Here is a 24,113-nt window from a genome sequence, read left to right on the forward strand (position 1 = left end):
CGGTCACTACCCAGCAAACCCGATCGCTACAGCTTCCGGAAGCAAACAACCTAGAACTAAAAGCCTGAATCAAGGCCTCGGATGTAACAACTGCGGATTTGCTACATGTAACAGGAGCAGCGTGATAGATCACAGAACTGAAATAATCGGGTAGAAGGAGCGATGGCCTACGATGACAAGAGCCGGTGGAAACAAAAAATCGTCTTCTTTATTAAACAGGACATCTACCGCATGCTTAAATAGGTGGATTTTCGTTAATAATGCCTACTGCTATGTATTCATAAAGGTGGATCAGAAAACAAAAGACGGTTGAGGAGGCCAAGTAGGAAAATGAAGGAGCGAAGCCTAATGATGATACAGATCTTACGGAGATCTAAAGCTGCGAACGATTTTGTCTAGTGAAGAAATGGCGTGGAAGACCAAGCGCCAAGATATCTGGCAAACTTGTCTTGGCTTTGTCTGCCAATGAATATTGTTTTGGTGCATTGACTGTGAAATGGACTAGTAGTAATAATAATGCTTAATGAATGACGATGGTGGACTAGACTCGTTCCCAGTGCCGACTGATGAGTCACCTTCGTCCGCTTGTCGTCACAATGGAAAAATCATACGTGACACCCTTATCGGCCAACAAATCCCTTCACCAACAAATCTTGCTTCGTTAATTATCCATATGTATATATCATCAATTATTGCTTGCTTACTAGACATTGGGTGTCTACAAATCACTGTTGATACTATAGTATTACACAATAGTAACAATAACTCTAATTATTCTGACTGGCGCATTAACATATAATGTTGAGCACCAAAAGAGTCTTACTCTCTTAGTTCGAAAAGTAAACGAATGAGAATCGTCTATTTTTATAGATAGCATCATTAAGTTACGGTTATGGCTGTATATTTCACCGCCATTGCACCAGGGTAGGGCATGTTTCCTTGGATGAAAAAATACCGGCGATGACGGGGAGTACCTTGTGCGATGGGTACCGCAACTGTTTGTTAGAAGAACACGAACAGAGGCAAAAAAGAAATCCTTTTTCCTAATTTCAGGAATTATGCATGCCAAGTCCTAAAAGGATCTGAAGGCATTAGTTTGTGCCCCTAGTTAGTTTGTGAAGCACTTCGACTGAGAAACACTTCGATATGTATACAATTCGACAACGACGTTTCAAGTTCTTTATTTTGACTTCGATTAACAGATTTTAAATGATACATCGTAACGTGCGTATACGCCAGATGCGCGATAATTAATCTACTGTTTTTTTGAAAAATATCCTTCCTTATCCTTATGCAACATTAAATAGAATTTGGAAAAAAATAGAGGCTAATACGTGGGGCGGCCCACGACTGCGGCTTTTATCGCAGACACCCCTTAGACTTATATAAGCAAACTGTTATCGTGTTTAGCTGTCGTGAAAAGGCGATCTTCTACTGCCCAATTGATAGGCCCCAGTCCCTAGAAAACATACATATAATTTCTAGGCCATTCACTAGTATATTAGCAAGATAACTCCGGGCTTAATATTGAGGCTGTAAATAGAACCCGTACACTTATATACTTCGAACAATATTAGGACTGCATCGATTTTTGTTATTAATTCTATAAAACTATTATTAAAGAAATACTTACCGCTCACTTGGTGGATTTCCTAGGTCCCAAAATACTTGACCTATATATATATATATATATATACAACGTTTGCAATCATCAACAGCGCTAATGTCTAGCTTAGCCTACTTACCTCTGTTTTCATAGAGCCATGGTATGGCACCGCCAACAAAAACCGACACGATATTCTTCTCTAACCTCAATCAATTGATAGCACCGCTATACTTTTCCTTCTTTCTGATGTGATTTGTCAAATTTGAAATTTATTCACGCAATGATACAATGAATGCCGCCGTTGCTGCCCCATCACCACCATCTTCTTATTGTTACTGCCATAGTAGCACACATCGGAAGGGGGCAGGAAACCTGTGGCCGGCGAAATATTAGTAGATTTCGCGAAGCGACGTTTATTCATCTGTCCGACCCCCCGAATCGCTCACCATCCCCCATCCCGTCCGCCGCCGCCTACCCGATGCCCGATGCTCAAAAGCAAAAGAAACGATGTTTGTGTGCCGCGAGTTTCACAAGGGCTCGCACGCATATTGACAACGACAGCAGTGCGGTTGTTCTCTCGCATTACCCCTAGCTGCAGCCTGTTTTTCCTTTGAATGGTTCCGATACAACGACCACAACGGAACGATAGCGCCGGTGGACAATCTGTTGATAAAAACGAAATATACGAAAATTTCTTTTTGGATTCGCTGAATATTAGAATAGACTTACCAAAAGCTGTCGGCCACGGCATACGTCCAGTGTGCGTCTCCGTCTTGAGCGATTCCGTCGTCGAGTTCAGCTTGCCGACAATGTTCGCCCGCTGTTTATTTATACGCAGGAAATATCGCTTCTCTATTCGCTGCTTAGACTATTACTATAATGTATTAGTAGAACTAGTATATGGTTATTCCTTAGCTTCGGAAGAGTCGCACTATTCATTAGCAACGAAGCTGTGGCTGTTAATATGATTTTTGTTGCTACAAGAGACGCAAAGCACTGAAATTTTTCATACATTGAGACTTTGTCAGATAGGAAGTTCCGCTATACGACCGCAATGGCTTACGCTGCTCGTCGATAGACCACGGAAAGCGGCCACCCCTACGAATCCATAGCGGGATCGGTCTTTTTTTCTTGTTCCCCTAGCCACCCTACCTGTTCGGTTAGTACCCCTCTGGTGACGAAGTTCATTTAACGATCATCCTAGAGATTAGTACAGGATGCGATTAACCTGCCTATGTTGTGTTGCCGCTATCTTGATGCTGCCACGCTTTTAAGCGTGATCTGGGGCAAAAATAACAAAATAAATACAAAAGTATTGCGATCATGCGTCTAATGGTATCACTGAATTTCTGCATCACGCCTTGCCCCTCCCCCAGCTTCACCTATTCCTCTGTTTTTCGTTTGCGCTTAAACTTCGACCCGGTATTAGAAAAACGCGTGCATCAGTAGCAGTTAATGTTCGCACCTCTTCCATTAGCTGCATTTATATGACAATTAGTGAATGCTCTGTTATGGGTTGGTTAGGTCACCTTCGCAAGAAGAGCCGAGGAAGCTAATGCGAGATTCTTCCTCGACGCGAGTCACACGGACACATCCATTCGTATAGGAACGACATCAACGAGATGAGCATCTGGGGAGCGTTCTAACATCGAGCGTAACGCCGTCTCCTGCTCGTGCTGTTTCGTCGAAAGAAACAGCTTTCGCAATCGTCTGCTAACTGACGCCACCTGTCACGCAACGACCAGTTGGCTGTCGTTGTCGACAATTGGCGTTTATCCGCTCGAAACAACCACTGCGGTTGGCACAACTGTAATCTTTCCACACGCTTTTCACACGCTGCTGTGTTTTCCTTCCCTGTTTTTATATATAATTAGTATTATTCTCGTGTTATAGCAACGACAGTAACATTTGCGTCGGCAGCTGCTGTTCCGTTATCGTGGCGCGCTCGTCGCAGAAAATGATTAATTTCCCTAGCCCCTAGCGTCACCGGCATCCTATTCTGCGTCCCCGTGAGGGTGTCCACATCGCTGCTGCTGGTACTGCCATCGTAGAAATGGCGCTAACCGTAGTGGCAATTCACGTCACAGTGGTCCTCTTCGTTGTAGCTGCCTCGCGACTGTTACAGACGACCGACGTAACGCGAGGACGAGCCGTCATTAACCGGTCTGGCCCGTTTGGCTGGTGCAGGCTTCCATTGTGCTAGCTATAGATCCTGCTGTCGATGCGACTACACAGGAGCCACTGAGAGGTACTCGTTGATGTATTGTAGGTGGTAGACGCAAACTCCGTTGCAACACTGTCGCCTTCTATCGTGGAGCCGCTGGGCCGATTTCCAGGGTGGTGACGGCGTTGTGGAAACCACTCGAAGCCAAACAAGAAGCGACATAATCCAGCCAAGATGATGTCTTCAGGCTCGAGGTAAGGTGTTAGGAACGATATACTCAGAATACCAGAATGACGGATCGAAAAACGTAGAGGAGGCGATCAATGGAGAGGGTTACCAACGATATGGCTTGAGATATCGCTGTAGATTTCGGTTCTTGTTGACGGTAGTCAGCTGTTTGATGAAAAACCTAACGGCGGTGCCGGTCGTAAGGCTCGAGATATTTAGATTTAAACATGGAGACGTTTAGGCAGATGGCCTGAAACCTTACAACGCCTAGTAGAACTATTCCACGTCGGTTCAAGAGAGGGTTAATGGAACTGCATTGGCGAAACGCTAGTCTATTGCTTTAAAAGGCCGTCCGAAAAAAAGTGCTATTTTCAATGTTAATGTAACGAAGAAAAGTCGTTAAATTAAAAAGATGCGTTCTTTTTAGTGTCCTTTTCCTCCGTTTCACCTTTCTATTCCACTATTACGTTACTAAGGATTTATCAAAGAAAAAGAAAACAAACTTTTAAAATGCAAGTCAATTCAATAGAAATATTACAGTTTCAAGAACCGATCTACGCCCGTGTCTCAACCAGGTGGCTATAAAATATACGGAAGTGCATTATGCGGTCAGTACTACATATAGGTATGTGTATATATGTATATGCTATAAATCCGGGAATTCGGCTGTAAAACAACGCGAACAAGAGTCACAAAGGTACCTCGTTTTTCTGTCAATGGTGTGTAGAAATTATATGCTTTAGTATTCGGGGCCACACAATCTTCCACTTAAATGGCGAATCTTAGAACGCTTTTCGTACTTTTTAGCGGCCTGCTATCTTGCCAAATCATCAACAGTGACGATTGATTGCCGATGCCATGGTGTCGTCCTTGGCCAAAGTAACTAACTTTAGTAGGTGCGCCATTACGGGGAGATGTTATGCCTCGTAACTGACGTTCATCTAATTGAATCGTACCTATTATTGATGACGTCCAATTGAGGTGACAGATGGAGAACTCGCGCTATGCGTTAAACGTCAGTTTAATAGAATCGTACAATGAGTTCCGAGTACAACCACAAGCCGCAGCGGAATCGTTCTTTGGTCGACCTGACGCATCTCTTCTGCCAGCAAACAGAGGCCCCGACATTATATATCCGAGTCAACACAACTCCTTTCATCTACATTGTTAACCCAACAGTTTTTTTGCATGAAATACTCCACCGATGATAGGGATGTCTATGTTTGAGATTCATTATTGATACAAATTAGAAAATTTAGATCATTAGCACTAAACACACGGGGGGCTTACGTTTCTCTGTTATTTGACCATAGTAAATAAGTTTAATCTAACCATCTTTTTAATTATCTTCAGCTCTAATAAATATTATTTTTCACGCCGCGTGTAGCGGTCGACACAATGCACCCTGCACTCGATTTTTTCTTCATCTGAATTCTCTGTAGTAGGCAGGTAGTAATGATTCCGTATGTGCTCTCAGGAACCCTATCTCGCAGGAATGAAATAAATCTAAAATATCCTCCGGTAATGAGGAGTAAAACAGAGCAAATTAGTTTCTCAGTTGATCTTTCATTAATCATTGAGGAATAATGATTTAAATGTATTCCACATGAAACAGTATAGGAATATATGGACTGTGTGGACAAGCGATGTTGTTTAGACTTTGCTGACCCGCTAAAGCATCCATAAACGTTATGGGAAATTATATTGAAGCCCGTCTTCATCGTTTTTCAAATTGCTACAAGAGCTACTGCTATTCTATATCCAATAAATGGGGCGAATTTAAAACCCTTGCAGTTTACCCCTTTTAGTGGGGAAAGTTCTTGGTATTATACTGAAGAGATGGTTCTGAAGACGTGTTCCTACGAAGGAAGGGTAGCCAAAGGGCAGATACGAGCAGTAAAAAATAACTACAAAGCAAAGTAAATCTTTCCAAAACATGTTTACTAATAAATAAAAAAAATAAGAAAATTTCATTAAAAAGCTCATGTCTGGAAAAATAAACTAACGGAACTTCAAGCGTTCAGTAAGGTCGGCCGTACGTGTTGTGTGTGTTATGAAATATCTGATGTTCACAAAATGAAAACACAAAACGTTATCTTATACGGCAAAATCATATGGATAAAACATACAAATAGAATAGTGTACGTGTTTATTATGTTGTAGTTGCTTAGGTGTATAAGAGGTTTGTAAATTTTTGCAAACTCAATCTTTAGCCCTCTAATTATGCATGGGCAGTCCGTACACTTACGACGTCCTATTCTATCTAGCGGGATGGAAGTCACCGAGCTGAACGAATCAATATTTCGTCGAATAATAGATATATCTAGGACGCCGGTAGAGGGCCTATTTACTTCAGTAGGCCTAACGTTACTTCCCATGTTGCCTTAGACAAGGCTGGAGCTTTTCTAAGATGCAAAGCACGCTAACTTCCTCTTAAGACCTACCCTAAACGTTTTATGAAGAAATCCAAATTCGAAGAAAAAGTCTGAAGGTCAGTAAGTCTTTTTTGATAGAAAACGCTACTTTTCCCACAATGATACCTCCAACTAGTCCCGTCGAATCTACACGATTTGTTGAAGGAATAACTGATCGCTATGCACCGTATCAGTGTTCATTATAAAGATAAAGGTAAAAATTACAACTGGAAATTTTCTCGCTGGGTAAATGACACTTATCATAAAAATCCTTCTTTTCTCGTGTCGGTACCTAAGTCGCGGCAAACCGAATAAAATCGGTCTGAAAGGAAAACAAATTGTCCATGCCGAGAAAGTCTGAGTGGCTTATTAAAGCGGCATTTACCAATGGTTGTTCTACCTGTTCTAATTAGACATCAATTGTCGAAATCGTACTTCGGCCAATGATTTTCTGGAAACTTCAGCGTCGTGTCGTCGTCTCCAATCACCTTCACCGATTTCACGCTGAACGATCAACGGAGCTTGAGTATATAGTGGAAAGCTGTTATAACTACACAGTATTTTACATCCAACGCAATGACCGAAAGATAACAGACGCCCAAAATCGTGAAAAGCTTTACAAATTAAGTCGTGTAATATGAGCATTTGTAGCTAACTGCACGTTAACCCATTGTCACGTTGATATAATATCCGAGCCAACCTTGAATCACCCGGAAGTCTAAGACTTTTTTTCTGAAATAGCGAATGTCTGGAAACTTCAGCAGAAATCTTCAAGGGGTCTTTTTATAAGAGCTACGATCCGAGCTGATAACCGTTTGAGTTAAACGTTCACGTCAGAGTACTACGTGGCCGACGTCGAGAGAGCACTGAATCCGCCGTGCAATCCACTATACGCGGTGCTCGTCGACTTCAAAGGCTTTGGGTCGACGCCCAAGGACAGAGTTACACTCAGGCCGGCCGATCACGATGTCCCTATGAACACCTCTCGAAAACAGAATAACGATCGATGACAGAGCAGACGAATTTCCGCCTTTCACACAAGCAACTGGCCTGGCTAAAGGGGACAATGTACACCCACTTCCATTCCCAGTCTCGCTAAAAGCTCTGCCTGATCGAATAAAAGGGCCGTATAGCTCAGTCGAAATCGCCATTTTATATGCAGACGATTTAGTGATAACAGTTGTGACTTAGTGTTCCAAATGCAGCAAGCTTTAATTGGCCTTTACGCGGCAGCCACAGACTGGGGCTAGACCCGATAAGGACGGAAGCAATGAAGTCTAGAAAAGGAGGGCAGACAGCAGCCACTGATATCTTGTATCTTCCCAGATAGACCGGTTTCCGTATTTCGGGCTACTTTTCTCAGTGAACTGAAAATCTCTGAATCTGAAAAAAAAACAGAAATGTATAGCGCCATATAAGTGTATTGGCTATTTAAGCAATCAGACAGCCTCATCGCTTCTCAGTTTGTAAGACCTCAAAGTATCTTCGATAGGATACACATCATTGGGTGGAGAGTCTCGAACTATTAAATTGTGTCCAAGCTTATTTCTTCGAAAAAGCATTGAGACTACACATAGTAACCCGAAATATCTTCGCGCATCTCTTAGCCGGCTCCTAGCCATTATTGTCCAAAGGCCCATGTCGTCGCCAAAAAACCTGAACCTTGAAAGTTGGAAGAACAAATTCGCAGAGACTGATGAAGACTCCTTTGCCTTAGGTGCGATGAAGAACAACGAGCGGGGACGAGCAAACCGGTTAAACAGAAACGTCGTCACTCGCTTTGCTGTGTATGGTTTCCGCCGTACACTCTGTAGGAAGCCAGGTTTCCACGAGCCTGACGATAAATATAGATATTTCAAATGCGAAAAATATGGGTATAGATATCACACTGCTTGTTACCTACTGGTACCATTTTTAATACCTATGCCAAATCCTTCGAATCAGTCTATAAACTCCAAAATTCATATAACCCATACGACACGCACTATTAAATGGTTCTATGTACTTTCTCTGATATGTATTTATAAGGTTTTTGACTACCATCAGCGAAGGTGAGTAAATAAAATTGACTAAAAAACAAAGTCCTTCCCTCTTGATCCACTCAGTCCTATGGGTATAGTCAGTTGGGTTCGCATTACCCTAAAAGGGACGAAACCACATGTCCTCGTGTATGGTAATGTGTGAAGCTTCGTTGAACCTTCGGAGTAGACATTTGTCGAGCCTCCCTCAAGACATATGCTTTGGCGTTTACCCTATAACAAACGATTAATTCTGTCCGACGGTGCTTTTGCGTCATATTCCGTCCGGATTCCGCGTGTTCGTCACAAGGCCCTTATACGTGTAGGTTTCATGGTGTTAAAAAGATCCGTATTCCTGTTCTGTTCATTCCTAGTTAATGAGTCTAAAAGCATTCTATAATTCAATCTAATAGGATCTTGCGCTCGTTCTGCTCAACGACATCTCTTACTTGGCAACTATCTTCGTACACAACTAAGATATCCGTGCCCAACGAGACAACACGCCATAAAAACATTAACTATTTATTAGAGAAATTTTAAATTCCAGCGTAACTAGTGAAATTGTTACGTACGAAATCGGCGACGAAAACGGAACTGAGATAACCTATCACCAGCTTCCTAAGGGATCATTGGGTCAACAATTCGCGAACACCGCTTCAACCAAGGTCCACGACTGTGAGGCCAATGTTTCCTTTCAGGATTACAAGGAAGAATCTACGAATATGATTTTCTGTGTGAGCGTGGTTCACGCAGTCCATATAGAGCTTTCCAGAAGTCACACTAATTTGAAGTTTGTTACGTGTTCATGAGACCTGGAGGCCGTCTTCCGTCAATATAACACCCTCAATACGATTCAGCTGTCTATAGGACACATCTTTTATTGTTACCTCAAAGCTTAATTTTTGTACAGCATTATTTAGAGTGTGATCTAAGGGGGTGTAGCTAAAAGCTGCTTCATCGACGCGTTTATGGAAATTGGTTTCCCTGCGTCAACTGCATCATCATCTGTTTTTTGAGCAAGCGAATAATATTTGTTGATTTAGACCGACCGATAAAATCTGTAAATTCATGATATTAGGTACTATTATTAAATATACTGAACACAACGTATGGTGGAAATTGTATTTTTAATACAGACTGTTTTAAAAGTCGAGTCCTCAAAGAAGAGGCAAAAAACAACGCAACCTTAATGAGTTAAAGTGAGTAGGTTTTCAACCTAGTACGTTTGTCTCGTACGAATCTACTCTTAGGCTTCAGTTCGACCGCGAACAAAAGCTTATTGAACACGATCGCTTTGTAATGCTATGCAGTGATGGCTGCATGAAGAAGAGCCGATATCTGTAGGTATTGAGAATCGATAGCGAAACAAAGAAGAAACACTTCGACTAAACCAAGAAATGCTTACAAATTAAGTAGTTTTCCCATTAGGTTTAGTACTAAGATGAGGGTTCGTAGGAGAAGGCTGTTCTATTCCACTGATCATACAGTTGTAACGTATTTCACTACCAATCTCAAGAACATATTAAATCTTCCAGCTTCGCATCCTGCATCAGATAGATGTACTTCAATATTAGCAAAATTCTGACGGGAGCGAAAAAAGGGAATAAATGTTCCATCCCTCGAGGTTGCTTGCAGTGCCGCAATGCAGCGTCAACTGGCGAATCGCTAGGTCCGATTCGTATTTGGAACTTTGGTATTAACTGTATTTGGAATGGCGTCGCCGTAGTAATTTCAGCAGAAAGAAAAACAAAAGAAAGTTTGCCTTAGGTCGATATTGTCACCCTTCACACCCTCTTGTCAACGTTCCCAAGTGACCTGTTTATACATATCGAAACAGGTAATAGACTGAAAAGGATGTGTAAGCCTAAACTTGGACCAATATCAATAAATACACAGACCGTCTTTAAAGGAAGATGTTTTTTTATCCAGTTTTTGTCCAGCCAGAGCACCCCAGGGTATCTAATCGGCCACACGAACCTAACCCACTGAAAGAAGAGTAGTTTAATAAAGGCTTGATTTCTGAAAGTATTGTTTAAGACTTTCGGGACAGTTTTTTTTTTTTTTTTTTTTGACTTTCTAACTAAAGTTAAATTACATTCCCAAGGAATTTTAGTTGGGTACTGTGATCTTTTATGATCCCCATACTTGTTTTTCTCTCTTTCTTTCTGAATGCTTCATTAGACAGTGCGAGCGCTTTTCCAGTGAAACAACGCACACTAAATGAGCAAAACCAGAACAGAAACATAGTTGACAAATGCTGTTTAAACAAATCGATTGTTGTCGAAACAACTTCGAATATCAATCAGTGAGCTTCTAGGGAGCCACAAGTTACCCCTTGACACATTTGACTACGTGCGCAGAAGCGAAACTTATATGGCAGCACAACACTGGCTGGCAACAGAAATAGCCTACCAATCACAATTCTTCCACAACTCCCTTAGAGTAACGTTGAACTAGTACCACAAGTACCTATTATCAAAAAGTATTGTGTGCTAGCAAAATCCGTGAGATTAATTTTAGCAATTCTGTAACTCTCTGAAAACTCCTCCTTGGCATAGGCCTGTTTCTCCATACTAGTTATTTGTGTGCTAAATGGTGCGCAGATCGCAAGAACGATTCTAAAGCTTGTTTGACCGAGAGATGTCGTTAAAGATCTTGACCTGTGAACCATTTTCTGCTCCAGAGGTGGCTTGTACAGCTGCGAAAGATCAACGTCAATCGACCGGTTATAGTTGACATACGCGAATGTTTCCCAGTTTATGTTGAACGATTCAACTGCACCCTGGATCGCTACCGTTGCCATTTTTAATGTAAGATACCTCTACGGGTGAAGTGTAAATTCGACAAGCTGGCTTCGTAAAGTCGAGTTACTCATGTAACAGTGTTAGTTCTCTACAACTGTTCAAAATAAGGCGGCTTAGGCTAAGATATTTCCGCTGACTTCGTGCAATTGGCCAACAGTTCCGAGCTGTATTAAGCTTGAGTGCCGGTAACCTCAACGACAAACGATATTCGCAATGTAAAGTGTCGACACTGTTAGCCAATGATGCTGGAGCCGTTGGCGGTATTGGCACTCGTGAAGCCGATTCATCCTTCAATATGGCTTATCTCAACTGCAATAACATCCGTACATAACAGTGCGCGCCACGAAGCGTTCCAGAGGTGACTCTCGCAAATTCGATTCTGCTCAACTTGTCTATGTGAGAAGTAGATAATGATCCCCAACGGACACGAAGTAGCGACAGACCCACGTAGTGTGTTTTTTTTTTTAGCCAAAACATTACGTATACACTGTTTGCGTCTTTATAGCCAACGATAACCTAGGATCACGCGTCCATTTTCAACAGTATCTTGAGAGCTTAACTGGCCTTGTCCTTTCTTGCGGTTACCCGAACTATAAAAAAGCTAATAAACTTTATGAACACTGTTGCTCTAAACGCTTGCTAATCGTCTGACGAAGACGCTCACTTAATCGCTACATATTCTAACACTGAACCGATTACATGGGAACGCTTCGTGTTGAAACGTAAAGGTTTGAGACACGACCTTTATTCATTGAAGTTGTCTGTTGGAGTCTTATTGAATTGGCCCAAAACATGGCTACCAGTAAGCGCAAAAGGTGACGAAGCCAAATCGCTTCCGTAGACACCAATCAAACATGCTTATACTACAAAGGGTTGGGCATCAAGCGATTCAAGGCATTCTCGCTTGATAAATGGGGCATCGCAATCGTTAAGGCCAAGCGGAAGGTGCAGTAGCCGCGCTAACGTAATGGATGGCAGGAAAAATGAACTTACCCAAATTACTTGTGACACGGAAACACTTTGCGTCACTACAAAAAGCTCGAGAATTCCGCTGCTGAATGTTCCAGGGAAGTTAATGTTATGCACGTTTTTACTAGACACACAACACGTAGAAGTTCAACCGCTTCAATGGACACCGACAATGCACAGTTACTCGATGAATTCCCTCCATCATGTCGGCTATCGATGTTGACATTTGGCGCTTGTCAAGATACACCCATTATTCAGGCCACGACTACAGTAGGTCTGAGAAACACTCGTTACCTGCAAAAAAACTGTCACCCGAAAACCTAAGTAAAAACCTGAGTTCTACATCTTCATTTGTTAACAACTCATATATTTTGCCTAATGTTTTAAATTCATCACCGGCCAGCTGAGTGCATAAGCTACTCTTCATAACTTCTTGTTCTTTAATTAAATCTGTTCTTAAAAATCCACTTGAGCAAAAGCCGCTTGTAACGTACCCTATAGTCGAACTTTACTCTACTTACAGGACAAGCAGATGTCTTGTTTTAGTTCTAAGCAAACTTAATCAATCAACAGTCTTAAATAGAAATTCGTGTATCAATGACAGAGGAAATTTACTCACAGGTTTAGTGCTAAATAATTATAGAGTATAAAATGCTCATCCTCACCATACGAGAAATCTATCGGGACTGCATTTCCTGGCATGGTAACATGTCGTCTAGGACCACTAGGTCTGTTCCCTAATCAAAGTCATTTTAAGCATTGTAGTTGTGTTTGTCCCGTGGCAATATGTTTGTTCATTGCCAAATTTTCAGTGCTTCACAGTATTAGAATCGAGGTCCGTATAGCTTCAACTCTTCCATACGACCTGGCTCTGGTACTATTAAGATTGCTTGGACATTTCGTATTGTTCTCAACGAACACCGTTGAGGGTGTTTCAAAAATAAACGAAATACACTTTCTAACGAATTTTAAACTTGTTACCTTACCACGGATCGGTTGTAGTCCAAACAAAGTCAACCCCTAAGACACGCATATATATGGCAACGTGGTCTGCATGGCTAACCTGCATCTATCCGAGTGTGCCCCTATAGTAGTCATAGCTAACGGGTTGGCTGTGACGCCGGTTGAAATTTCAGCATTGACTAAAATTGTTAGATATCCACAATTAGAAAAAGAACGAATGAAAAATGAATAAAGGCATAAGTAGAGTATAATGTTATTATTAAGGTTAGTAGCTGCTGGTTCGGTTGGCATGCCGTTCCATTGGTCTGTTGAAGAAACCCAGATAATAGTAGCAAGACCCAGTCCGGTTACACTCGTTGTAGAAGTAAGTCCTTCATGAGTACCTAAAAATAGGTGATACTGAGTATTTGTTGACGTCGGACAAGAAGCTAGCAATAGTAAAGTACAAGAATATAAACACAAACAAAGAAATTGAATAAATTAAGCAGTCTCAGCAGAGTCTGCTGCATAAAAATACAATTATGTAAAATATACATGCTAAGTTAAGCACAGGCGTATCAGTCTCGTATATACATTGTGCCAAGTATCGTTGTTGTTTAAATGTATCATATGGGACTTTCTATAAACGAAAATTTGATGACTTTACAAGCATCGTTCGAGTATTGTCAACGTTTATGCTGGTAATCATTTTACCGCGCATGCCAAAAAAACGTGTCCAAACTCTATAGTTATATAGGCTTTGGCTCAATCAAGCTGCTGTTCCTTGTTTTTTCTCGAACAAAATGCAACTCGTCGATGTGTCTATCACTCAGTAGAACTTCCTATAAAAACTTCATAATCTTCGACTAGCCTAACTTGCGGATAAGTTATTATCCATCATCGTTCTTTGTGGCAAATAAGCAGAGCCTTTTCTATGGAGAAAACCATGTTCTCACAGAGTTTTTCGCACCAAGCCCTATGCATAGGTATCTCTAATTGATATTTGCTTGAAAATTAATTAGTTATAGGATCCCACCTCGGCTATATAGTAAAGAAGTCTTGGACGAATTTATTGGTATAACACTTGCTGTTCTCCGGTTCTTCACTGGTTGTTTCGAACGATAGTGTTAGCCATATTTTGACCCATAACCTTTTCCTCCTCTTTATACAGGGTGGCGCGTTTAAACTGAGAACTTTGTTTACAATATTATTTGAAGACAAAAACAGGTATTTTGACAATCATTTCTTTGTCTGCTGTACCATCCTAATGTTCGTAATTGTTGATACAATTACTATTCACTATGATTATAGTTCCAGTTTGGGGCCTTAACCACTGAAAGATCAATTTCGGAATATTTCTTCGCTAATTTGTAGGTAGGTTTTGGATCGTATGCATAGTAGTATCGTCATGCGAAAGCTCCAGGCGAATGCTGGAGTGTCGTCTAAATAGGTTGCATACAAAAAATTCCAGCGAAATTACATTTTTTCCAATAGCAAACCGAAAGTCCCAAAAATGGGAAACGTCAAAAAATTCAAAGGGTGCAAAAAGGCACTTTCCTAAACAGACGTTAATCCTTCTACAAAAAATTCAGATGAACCGTAAATAATTTGTCGAGCCATTTCAATGAGTGATTTCCGGCCCTTTAAATCTAGAAGCGTAATCCGGTTTGCCTTATGGAAGCTCTTCTCAGACAATTCGGAAGCCGTATGAAAACCGGTAATAACGCATATCGTCAATCTCGGACAAAAAAATAAAGTTTTTAATTTAGGTGGAAGTTCGTCCAGCGTGAAAGGACTAGACAATAGCTTGTCTTCGTCTAAATTCCGACAACAGCGCCTTATTATCTGGCATTACAAGCGGAAGGACTCATGCCCGTTACGACAAGCATCTCTCCAACATTTTCTTCAATGTGAACGCGTCACCCTGTATATACACAGGGTTGAGCAAACGTTTCCTGACACTTTAAGGGCCTTGGCTTTCTTTTGAATCTTGCTTTTACTACACGTTACTCTCTTACTACTTAAACAGATATAAGATGAGGATTCCCAAACAATCAAGAAACGTTTATATAACCCTGACACGAACATGGATACCCGCTTTCGCCTTATTTCGGTGTCGCACTTATTGTGGATACGCCGACAGCCAGCACTAACACAAACATTGTGACATTATTAACAAAGTCAATATTTACTGACTAATAACATATTCACTGTTGCGACGCAAAATACACACACAGATCTAAACTATCTGCATGTCCCTGTGTGTGGGTCTATCCGCATCCCCGGATGTAGCACTCTTGTCACGGCGTGGCGTCGTGCATACTGCGGAAAAACAGGGGAAAAGCTGGCGTCTATTTATCTACTGTCACCGTTAGCATTTGCATATTTGCTCGTCGCCGATAGCCATAGGCGGCGTGCTCTGTCGCTCGCATTAGTACCTTAGTCGATAGTTCTGCAAGGGCAGCAATCGGCGCACAACACTGCGTCAGGTGCCGTCGTAGAGCGGCGACCCTACGTCCCCTGCGTGAGAGAACAATGATACTTTTTTTTAAGAATAAGAAAGAGCAGAAGATGATAAACACGAAGATAATAAAGAATGAAAAAATATCAGTTTTTCCGGCTGTCTATCTAGGCTTCTCACGGTACACCTCTGGCCCCCATGGTACGACACTGCGCACCGTGGCGATTCGGCACTGGAGATATTGTCGAATGTCTCTTCGGATTCGTCAGGGATGATTTGCGTTGTGAGATGTCCTTTTTTTCGCACACACACAATTTCTTTTTTATATTGAAAGTGCAAATATGCTTTTTGCAAATGTTGCAAATTGATATTTTCCATACCATTTGTCATTCTGATGGAATGATTTGTTTCTATCGGGATCCGACAGCGGAGTGCCGAGGGGCAATGTTTAACGAATAGACGAACGGGGGAAAAAGTAAAGGAAAAAAAACTGAGTGTTTGATCAAGAAGCACACATAAATCATGTCTACCGTATTGAAATGGAAAGAAGCGACGTTATCGCAAACGAAAATAACTAAAAGTACGGCCAGAATCCGTTTTCGACCAGTGATTAAGATCTGGTTAGCTGCGAAAGAGTCGTACAATATCTTGATTGAAGGTAGTATAAAAATTCCATTTAGAGCGCACGCTCTGCCTCCACGAGCAGCCCATGTTAGTACAAACCTGTGTGCATTGTAAGGGCCGCGATTCTATCTAGTGAGGTATACTATTATAGCCGACTAATAAGCTTGAGTTGTGTTCCTTAATATTTCCTCCTGCACAGATAGTATAGCTGGACCACTGAAACTAACAACACATCCCATATCATCCAACCAGCGTTGTTTTGCTTCTCAAGAACGCTATTTTGGCTTTGAATTTATATGGAATATATACAAGACTTTAATGATCAGCAGTTGTTTTCCATGGTGATGTAGAAGTCCTTCCTCCATTGAATATACTGGATAGTTACATGGATCCACGTGTTATGACAGCTGTGACAGCTTATGATAGCATAAAAATTGTGATTTGCGATAGGCTGTGTTCGTGTATCTACACACGAGCATACCGAGCCTCAATGAGACTAACCGAAGTATCCCGTGGACGAAGTAAGGATGAAGTAAGCGTAAAATGACTTAGCACGTCGATATCGTTCGCTATGATGGTACTCCACATATATCGGCACCGTTTGCACACTACTGGCTGTGCAGGCGGGACCATGGAGTACTCACTTATAATGCAATATATTACAAACCTACCTTCTTATTATAACTACTATTTGTCTCCATGCGCACCAAGGGCGACCCAACCGGCGTTTTGATCAGGCTCCATTGTAACGCAGCATTGTTCACGCCGGCCCATTTGCCACGCCTCCTGAACCCAGTTGTATTGGACGGTAGATGGAGTCGCTCGCAGTTGTTTCAGTCGGCTCCTTAACCAACATCTTCATGGCACTAAGCCTCATAGATACTGCCTCATCTGCTATGTTACAGTTCAGCAATAGCCCTGGACCACACCGCGTGCTGAAGGTAGTAACAAATCTGATGAGTCAGCGACATCGCGCTAAGTACTAGAATTGATACGGTGCAGTTAGATTCATTAGGAATTTGTGTCTCACATCTCAGTATCGTCGAGGGGAGCGCTTGCTTTCGATGAGAGCAGATGCGTGTGGTCGCCCGTGACGGCACCACAATCGCTGGCTGATAGGTACGGACTTCGCGCAAACCTTATTGAAGCCAGCCACTGCTAAAAGGTCACGAAAGATCAGAGGATATTATAAGGAATATGGAGAACATTTAGGGTGAAAGGTAATTAGCCGAGTCTGAAAAGGTCATCATATATGAATGGGACGTTTTGTCTAGGTAAATGATCATTAGGCCTAATTTCACTTAGGTTCATTTAAGATAAAAAAAAGGTTAATATAAACATCGGCATTTCTATTAGTGGCGTCACTTAGTTTTGCGCTGTACATCCGCACTTTTTTTTTTTGCGTTATCTGGTCCAGATTCGCTTTATCTCAGTAAAACTCCTCTTTTCAGAGGCACTTCCCGTGGCAAGCGTGATTTCTGGATGTTTCCATATTGTACTAATTTTTAAACTTCTCTTGCTTATTTTGATTTATACGGGGTTTTACACCTTAAGCTCTTTCACGATGAACGTTGGCCTTGCGCCATATTCATTCTAAATCGTCGACTTGTTTCCTTTTGTTAAGATCTTATCCTACTCTGTCCCGTACCCTTAAACTCTCATTACTTTGACGGCTTTAAAAAAGGCATATATGTTTACTACTTAAATACTATAAGGATATTGTCGTATTATTCTTTATCTAGTCGAATGAATATTTTCATCATTAAAGTGGCGTGCGCGATGGGTTTTAGATTTTTGTCTTCACTACGCTATCTGATCATAAGGGGCAACTCGTTGGGCATGAACCGCTAGTGATCTTACTGTTCCTCCAGCAGGCATGATGGGCGTCAGGCATCGCTGGAAAAAACACAACCATCTTCGAATCTGAAATTGAATTGACCGAGCTTATCGGGATGTGCTACTTTTTCTATTCGTATACTACTTCTCGCGTAATAAGGATAATGGTAAAAATAATAATAAAAAATAATAACGGTGACTCACGTAGAGATGCACTTTTGGTAATTGAAACTACCACGTGTTTAGTTTCAAGTCGTGATTCCTAGGTTGGCCTATAATCTAACGAGTGTGTATATGCTCTACCACAAAAAACTTTACCGATTCTAAATTGGGGTAATAACGCTTGCATATCAGCATTGGAACGGTGACGAATTACACCGAATAGTTGCATAAAATATGTGTAGCATCGGCTCTCGTATAAGATTCCCCGTAGAGCTTCTTCTGCACAATTCTGGCAGGCCTCGTATCTTCGTAGATCATTCGTATGAGTATTCTTTCGTCCTACTGGCGGAAATTCAGTTTCTACTATCTTTTAATGGAAATGTTCGGTTAGAATTTATATATAATCGGTGACCATCTGCGTATAATTTGAGTCAGTGCAAACAACGTCATTCTGAAGTACGACATCTCCGAACGCAACGGAATTTCTTTTTTGAAACCGTGTAAACTCTTCTGTGTTAGTAGATTGTTCCAGTATTAGTTTCTACGTAATCACGAAGTTTTCAAATATGATAGTGTATGAAAATCCAACGGGAATATAAACTATTTAATACTTTGTTTCGTCTCCGTTGGCCAAAAATTTGCCGTATCAGTGCTTACCATTTAGCTTTATCTTTTATTATGTTATGCTTCTAAGAAGACTTTCCTTTTAAAAGGTCTGACCTGAAGAGTTCACCGTTCCGCTAGCGTTATGATTCTTCGAGTAAATATTCGATTTTATCTACCAGTAGAGAGTCGAAAAATTAAGCTTTAGAAGACATGATCTTCTCATCAGCTCAATCTGGACCCGACGCGCTCCCTATCTACAAACATAAATCCAATACAATATTAATCTCTTATATAATGTGAGACGAAATCTACCCACCTAACAATAATATAAGGCAGAACATATGATTGCACATTTCTCTCATTCATAGCTGATACTGTATCGCAATTAGATCAGGTCAGCTGATCTGCGTTAAGCTTCATGCCGTTCGACAGATCATTTGCTTCGTCGTTGAGGAGCACATGACTCTTATTCAACCTGCGGAAGTAATTCTCGACAAGCAACGGTAGAATCCTATGAAACCGAACAGTCGATTAATAATATTTCCAATAACAGCGCCGCTCTGTATTGGCCTTTGTGTAGGCCATGTGACGCCGCCGGGTGGTCCCATATTTATACTGGGATCCGTCTAACTGTGGGCGTGGTTCGTGCCATCGTCGACTGCCGAAGTTGACGCGATGATGTTAATGTTGGTATTCGGATTGCTCTCTCCTGGTCAATCATGCAAAGCTTAGCAACCGAGTGTCCGAAGGAGAAGTTCTATCAGGGGAACTTCTTTGCGATGTTGTGGTCGTCATGAAGGAATCAGATAAGGTGTGACAGCTTCTTACGTTGCTGGATGACGGCAAATTACACGTGATGATATGGCGGTAACTGCTTACCACGGTAGCACTCCCCTGTTCAGTTGTCACTGGTAAGAAGCAAATGATCGAGCTCCGGTAACGCCCAGATGAGCAACTGTGAGTGCTGCCGTTGCTGGTGGGGTTGCTGGCTAAGGAAGCGTCACTTAGAAGCTTAGCAGCACTCGGTTGCGGTGCCGCACAGGTCAAAGAATGGCTATTAGTGGCACTGCCACTTTTTGACGAAAGAGAAATGCTTAGGCCTTCTACCCAGACATTGTTTCCTCAGCAAGTGCTCAATTAATGATCGCAGTATTCTTGCTTTCTAGCAGAAGTGCTAATTATGTCTATCAGTAATGGTAGGAGACCATTTCTACCGTGCTGGACGTTAAGACACAGACAATCCATGCAATATAAGCGGAAACATTTTTGAAGACAGAACTATGATCCAAATGCTTCAGTGGTCTATTATGATAGATACGGTACTAGCAGCACTTATGAGTTTATTATGACCATTGGTGCTTTTCAAATGATTTTTCATTAGAAACTATTAACAAAATTGGCAAAATTAACAAAATCTAAATCTGGCCGAGAGTATCTTTTTCAACTAAATGAGTCACTAAAAAAATATCTGTGTAATCTTCAGGTCAGTAAGTTCACCGCTACAAACTCTGCATTCCGACTTTTCAATGTCCAAAAATGGTAAAAATATGCATATAATTGATATATTGATAGAATGAAGAAGGTAAGCAACAATTAGAAACACCTGTTTATAGGGCATAACAATCGTTAGTTGGACCTTTATATTCGTATAATATACTGGTAACCGCCAATACGAAAATAGCGAACAACAGTGTCCTAGCACAAGTGTCCTAGCTACGGAATATAATCCGTGCTTAATGTGTAACCTATTTGTGTGCTAGTCCTAGAGACACGTAGTGGTCTAGGTTCAAACTAGGGCATGGACGTAGGCGCCGGAAGCCAATCGTCCATCTGATGAAGTACCGAATATAAAACTCCAAATGTAGAGAACTACTAGCTACTTTTGATATTGCAATATACATCACTTGATCTTATCTCTAGTGTTCTATAGGTACGATTAACGTTCATGGTGACAAGGGTGTTATACGCAAAACTATACGTACGATTTTATACGTCTCACGCGTGCGCACTTAGATTGTATTGGGTCACTGGGGGACATAGTAAACCCTTTACCGGTGTACCACCATTATAGGCTGCCACCATATGGGCATATCTATATGCACCGTTGCAAAAATAACACGGCTATCATACAATCCGTCTGTCTATAGACGGGTGCTGTTACCGCCGGCAGTTATTATACAACAACAGCTACTACAGATTTATATAGACCACAGTATTAGATGCATTTAGTATAGCAACAATTATCAAGAAAAACACCAACGTGTAAGCCCGACATACTTTTGTACGATAGTAGAAGCTCAATGGAAATGAAAGGGCAGTACTCTTCTGCATGAAGGCGCAAGTTCGCATGTTATAGAAGCAAGAAGCCGATCAGTCTGCGGTCGGCTACAGCCGACGGGCCAGTCAGGCAGGCAGGCAGGCAGGCAGGCAGACAGACAAAACGTACCATGTTGATCCGTGAAGCCTCTCGTAAATCCTGATCCCGAAAAGAGCAGCCGTTGCTGGTGGCCGGTGACGTCATGCCGATATCGTGGTGGTTCCAATCCGGCTTATCATCGGGGCTAAGCAATTGACTTGTCGCATCGTCCGACGCTAGGCCTTTGTCCGCCGTTCGGTGAGTCCTTTTTAAACGGAAACAAGAAAAAGACGTAAATGATAAACCGATATCGAATTCATGTGTTGGTATTTGCACAGAGACTATAATGCATAGATAGAAAAATATTGTTTGTCTGATGAATTTACGCACTGCGTCTGACGTGAACATGGCGACAGCCTGCAACGTGCGATTTAACCTGATCGCGATGACAGCTCTCAGATTTGTATTGCAATTAGAGATAAGAATTTATCTCTGCGTAGATTAGATCGGCAACAGCCGATTAGATGGGGCACGGTACAAATGAATGCTTTCAAAACGCGCAGTTTCTAGCGCTAATGGGCTAATAGATAATAATAACATGTAGATTAGCAGCGCGGGTGCCAACTACCTGGAAGAAATAGACAGGGGGCGGAGGCTTATTTTTACGGGATCACTTATCAAATAGAAACAGCTATAAATATCGACCAAATAAACGTACATACAGTTTCAAAATAGAGCTATTTACGCTGAAACAAAAAGAAATTAGTATCTTTTTTTTTTTGTAGCCGCCGTGGAGCTAGGAAGTTCCTTAGAAGTTGATACGAAAAAGTTCAAAGTAAATCTTCAAGCACGTAATATATTACCCGTGTTTAGGACAGCTGACAAGCATACAGAATTACTTTTTTTTTTCTTTTTCTATAAGTAATCAGCCATGGCAGTTTACCGTTGTTTGTTAAGATTTCCTACCTTTTACCCTACCGACCCGAGTCACAACCAAGAATCGCTATTTTAACACAGCCAAAAGCATATGTTGTCCCTACTTGATTGTAGATAGAGTATCGTAAGCATGACCGAGCACAGTGATTTTATCCGATTAGTCCTACACATAAAAAATAATTTAAAACTCTTTTTTTTGGGATAGAAAACAGTGGAGAGTAAAAGACTCTACGAATTTTAGAACAATCCGTAAACAAAAATATGTATACAAGTATTTCGCTGAATATTAGCTCGAGCATGTTACCTTAACAACATCCGGTCCCTAACAGAGCTGCACAAAACCATTTCCTTAGTTCAAAGCTTTCTCTAAATAGCAATAATCGTTAATATTGTTTCAGTGGTTGCAACCGGAAAACAAACATCCAGTTAGCGCTTAATTAGACTTGTATCAGTTAATCTGAAAAAATCAGGCCGACAAAACTCCGCTTCTCGTTTCTCATTACAGAAGCGATATAGATCTTTGGAGGATCTGACTCCTTTCATCTAACCATTTTTTTTTTTGTTCTAGAAACATTAAACACGATCTAGTGGCAGGCTGATAATGTCGTGTTTGTTGACGTTGTAGCTCTTATTTTTAAACTTTACGCTTAAACAACTCAGCAGAACGAAGCGCCCCCTTGAAAACGCAGCGCCATCGTTGAATGAAAAGCCACTCTATCGACTTTGATTCATCATGGTGATGGTATAGCTGAATAACGTCAATTATACCATCGCCATTGTCGTTGCCGACTCCACCGCGAACGTTACGACGAGAGCAGAGTTCTTTCCGAGTTATCGTTCAAGTGCCTATATCACTTAAGATGTCAAACGATTTTAGAGCGGCAATCTGATATTGCCGATACACATGCGTAGATAGATAACACCGACAGACGTAAATGGATTCGTATTAGAAAAGCAAATTTCTATTGAATCACGACTGGTTATGGTTACGTTTACGCTCTTCAACCGCTGCTGTTCCTGCCGAGCCAAATAACGCTCCGGTTTCTCTATGCAAAGCTAAACGTCAGGGGAAAATCGTCTTCACAACGTGGATATTGTAAGAATCGTTCTTGTTTCAATTAAGAAGGACAAAAGATGGACTGAGGAGCAGAGCGCTCCTATTTGGAGCTATTTGGACGCTCGTAAGGATCGTGGAGTCATCGGCTCCTTCAGATAGTCGTCGTGTCACCATCGCACCAAGTTGATAGCTGTATTGTAGTTACTGTGGTACAATGTTGAGCTTGTTGTTTCAGAACCCTTCGGAGGACAGTGTCTCAACAGTTTTCAACAGTGAAGACTGACACGTAGAAAAACGCACCATGGATGAACGCTTTGCAAGCCGCGCCGTATCTGTATACGAAACGGCATTTAATAGACGTAATGTTTACTTTAAACGTTATCTTTCGCTAGGTTGAAGAAGGATCGAAAGTTATTCGTGCTTTCAATGAACTGTCATATATAAACGTATAAAAAAAACCATATAACAATAAAAAAAAAAAAAAAATTTGTGGCTTGCACAGTTTCTCTGAGTACTCGGTTTCATCAGCGGCATGTATCGCACTGAAGATAATGATAGATTTACATGAACAGATACAGTAGTAAGTGTCGTGCTTATGTACTTCTAAGTTTAATTGTATAATTGTAAAGCTGAATGAGTTCACGGAGACATCTTTTTCGTTGTAACTATGATGCGGTTGCCTATCTCATAGGCTTTATTGCCTTTACACTTATTTTGCAAACTTGGTGCTAGCTTATGGTTGATTTAGGAACAGGGAAAGGTACGTGGCGCCGCCAATCGAACATTGGCGGCGCCACGTACCTTTCTTGGATTGGAGGCGAATATATATGTAATGTACCTGAGGAACGGGTCACCAGCATGCATCGATGTCGTTCTTCACCGTCGCACATAATATCTAATTAGCAAGCGCCATTTAAATGGATACTTTAG

At 41.4% G+C, this 24,113-nt stretch overlaps 2 long non-coding RNA genes across 2 annotated transcripts; one reads left to right on the forward strand and one right to left on the reverse strand.

Annotated features, from left to right (window-relative positions):
• Positions 1 to 1,497: 1,497 nt before the first annotated feature.
• On the reverse strand, positions 1,498 to 21,686 carry LOC147753328 (uncharacterized). The gene is made up of 4 exons (XR_015311515.1): positions 21,581 to 21,686; positions 21,281 to 21,455; positions 12,228 to 12,508; positions 1,498 to 2,269 (listed from the first exon to the last, which is right to left on the reverse strand). It is a non-coding gene; the product is annotated as an uncharacterized LOC147753328 (long non-coding RNA).
• Positions 21,687 to 22,251: 565 nt separating this feature from the next.
• Positions 22,252 to 23,687, forward strand: LOC147753329 (uncharacterized). Its single transcript, XR_015311514.1, has 2 exons — positions 22,252 to 23,222; positions 23,419 to 23,687. It is a non-coding gene; the product is annotated as an uncharacterized LOC147753329 (long non-coding RNA).
• Positions 23,688 to 24,113: the final 426 nt, after the last annotated feature.

The sequence above is a fragment of the Varroa jacobsoni genome, unplaced genomic scaffold, assembly GCF_002532875.2.
Source record: "Varroa jacobsoni isolate VJ856 unplaced genomic scaffold, vjacob_1.0 scaffold_562, whole genome shotgun sequence".
NCBI classification, from domain to species: domain Eukaryota; kingdom Metazoa; phylum Arthropoda; class Arachnida; order Mesostigmata; family Varroidae; genus Varroa; species Varroa jacobsoni.